The following is a 3,655-nucleotide window of genomic DNA, read 5'->3' as shown; positions in this document are numbered from 1 at the left end:
GCTGTGATTGCTTTTATTAGAAGCTAATGCATGGGTTTCTTCCTGATTTTTGAATGCTAGTGAGACTGTTAAGAGCATTACTGAATAAAACGAAACTGGAAATGACTATAAAGGACAAAATAATGTGACCACAATTAAATAAAGCATCAATATAAATTTTAAAGCAGCACAACAGACGTTTTGCTTTAAAACACTGAAATTTTGTTGCTGAGATAGTATGTTGTCGGAGAAACGAGGCTGGATTCAGATGCGGGTACAACAGAGGCTTTATTGAACAGAGAAATCACCGCGGGCAATGAGTGCCTTCGCGGACAGTCAGTGTGGACGTGGAACTCCCAACCACCCAGATGGGGGGAAAGCAGCTTGCTAATCCGAGCGAGAGGCTGAGCAGCCCAACAACGAGACCGCAGAGTCCCAGGGTAGGCGGATGCCGGAGGACGCCCACGGGTTCCTGCACGCACAGAGAGGTGCGGGAGATACAACAAACAGCTACGAGCACTGGAGCCTGGACGAGACAAGACAGGGCAGGTAAACGATACTAACATAGACAGTCAGAGCAAGGGAATAATCACAACAATCTGACAAAAGGCAGAGAAACACGAGGAGCTATAAGGAGAAGCTAATGAGAAGACCAGAACCAGGTGTGAAACAAGGGGCGAGCAGATAACAAGGAGGGCGGGGAAACAATCATGCTGACATATGCGCACGTGGCGAGCTGTCAAAACAACCATGCACCACAACACACAACACAGAGACAGCAAGAAACAGGTGATCAGACCCGAGACCCGACAGTATGTATTCAAATTCATATTTTGCCTTAAACTGATTTACTACAGTAATGATTTTATGATAACTGTTTGGTTTGGCTCAGCTACCAAATCAGACATCAGGAGATCGTCATGACTGCTGAGAGGATTATTGGTGCCCCCCTGACTAACCTCCAAGAACTTTACACTCCAGAGCGAGGAAAGGGGCTGGTAAAATCACCCTGGACCCCAAACATTCAACACACTTCCTCTTTGAAATGTTGCCTCTGGCCGGCGCTACAGAGCACTGAGCACCAAAATAGCCAGACGAGTCAGCTTTCCCCCCAGGGTATATTCCATCTAAACAATACATAACACATCTCAGGACCGTACATCTGTAAATAACTTATCAAAAAAATTTCTTCTGTAAATAGCCCATATAGTAGAGGGAATAAGTGACCTAAAGGGGCATCGTTATGGCTTTGTGGTTTCAGTTTGAACGTAAAGTCGTGCTGGATTACCTCCCCGAGAAGCACCAAGCCCCATTCCATCCAGCTGACTCACAACCCAGCCCTATACATCTCTCCAGCTCTCTTTCACTAATATATGAACAGCTGTGATTGCTTTTATTAGAAGCTAATGCATGGGTTTCTTCCTGATTTTTGAATGCTAGTGAGACTGTTAAGAGCATTACTGAATAAAACGAAACTGGAAATGACTATAAAGGACAAAATAATGTGACCACAATTAAATAAAGCATCAATATAAATTTTAAAGCAGCACAACAGACGTTTTGCTTTAAAACACTGAAATTTTGTTGCTGAGATAGTATGTTGTCGGAGAAACGAGGCTGGATTCAGATGCGGGTACAACAGAGGCTTTATTGAACAGAGAAATCACCGCGGGCAATGAGTGCCTTCGCGGACAGTCAGTGTGGACGTGGAACTCCCAACCACCCAGATGGGGGGAAAGCAGCTTGCTAATCCGAGCGAGAGGCTGAGCAGCCCAACAACGAGACCGCAGAGTCCCAGGGTAGGCGGATGCCGGAGGACGCCCACGGGTTCCTGCACGCACAGAGAGGTGCGGGAGATACAACAAACAGCTACGAGCACTGGAGCCTGGACGAGACAAGACAGGGCAGGTAAACGATACTAACATAGACAGTCAGAGCAAGGGAATAATCACAACAATCTGACAAAAGGCAGAGAAACACGAGGAGCTATAAGGAGAAGCTAATGAGAAGACCAGAACCAGGTGTGAAACAAGGGGCGAGCAGATAACAAGGAGGGCGGGGAAACAATCATGCTGACATATGCGCACGTGGCGAGCTGTCAAAACAACCATGCACCACAACACACAACACAGAGACAACAAGAAACAGGTGATCAGACCCGAGACCCGACAGTACCCCCCCTCCCAGGAGCGCCACCAGGCGCCCCAGGAGGAGGCCCACCTTGTCGCCGACGGAAGTCCTCGATCAACGAACGGTCCAAAATGTCCCGGGACGGCACCCAGCATCTCTCCTCTGGACCATAACCCTCCCAGTCCACGAGATACTGAAACCCTCTTCCACGGCGTCGCTCGTCGAGTAATCTCCTAACCGTATAGGTAGGGGAGCCATCCACAAGACGAGGGGGTGGGGGGGCGGGAAGATCGCCGGCAGGGTTAAGGGGAGAAGAAAACACAGGTTTAACCCTAGAGACATGAAACACAGGGTGAACCCGACCAAGAGCAGGAGGGAGCTTGAGCCTTATCGCCACTGGATTAACCACCTTGGTGACGCGGTACGGCCCAATGAATCTGGGCGCCAGCTTACGAGAAGGCACCCGGAGAGGCAGATCCTTGGTAGAAAGCCATACCCGTTGACCGCACACATAGGTTGGAGGAGAGGACCGGCGACGATCGGCTGCTGCCTTGGTTCGTCCTGAGGTTCGGACCAAAACCCTCCTGACTTTCTCCCAGGTGCGGCGGCAGCGCTGAACGAAAGCCAGGGCGGACGGAACCGCAGCATCGGGTTCCTGTGATGGAAACAGAGGCGGTTTATATCCCACAGAGCACTCAAAAGGGGACATACCTGAAGCCGCCACTGGAAGGGAGTTACGCGCGTATTCTATCCAGGAGAGCTGTTGGCACCAGGAACTCGGATTGTTGGATGTCAGACAGCGGAGCATTCTTCCAAGATCCTGGTTGGCCCGCTCGCATTGCCCATTGGTCTGTGGATGGAAACCGGAAGACAGACTCGCAGAGGCCCCGATCTGTCTACAAAATTCTTTCCAAAACCGGGAGGTGAACTGAGGACCCCTATCTGAAACTACGTCAACCGGCAATCCATGGAGCCGGAACACGTGATCCACCATCAGTTGGGCGGTCTCCCGGGCGGAGGGCAATTTGGGCAGGGGAATGAAATGAACCGCCTTGGAAAAGCGATCCACCACAGTGAGAACCACAGTGTTACCCTTCGATGGGGGAAGCCCAGAGACAAAATCAAGGGCGATATGTGACCATGGACGGGAAGGGACAGGAAGAGGATGAAGCAGACCATCGGGAGGGCGATTCACTGGCTTACATTGGGCGCATGTGGGGCAGGCCAACACAAACTGTCTGACATCTGCGGCCAGTGTGGGCCACCAGAAGCGTTGACGGATGGCAAACAACGTGCTCCGAATCCCTGGATGGCAAACCAGCCTGGACGCGTGACCCCACTGAAGGACCTCGGGGCGCAGCACAGCCGGCACCGGCAACCTGCCCGCCGGGCACTTCCCTGGCACTTGCACCCCTCGACCGGCCTCCTCTACTCGCCGCTCGATACCCCAAGAAAGAGCCCCGACCACCACCCCTTCAGGAAGAATGGCTTCGGCCGTAAGCTCCCCCTCCGGAGCCCCGAACAGGCGCGAGAGAGCATCCGGCTT

This window comes from Sinocyclocheilus rhinocerous, unplaced genomic scaffold (genome assembly GCF_001515625.1).
Source record: "Sinocyclocheilus rhinocerous isolate Xijiao unplaced genomic scaffold, SAMN03320098_v1.1 scaffold503, whole genome shotgun sequence".
In the NCBI taxonomy this organism is placed as follows: domain Eukaryota; kingdom Metazoa; phylum Chordata; class Actinopteri; order Cypriniformes; family Cyprinidae; genus Sinocyclocheilus; species Sinocyclocheilus rhinocerous.
Note: the sequence above shows the minus strand (reverse complement) of the source record.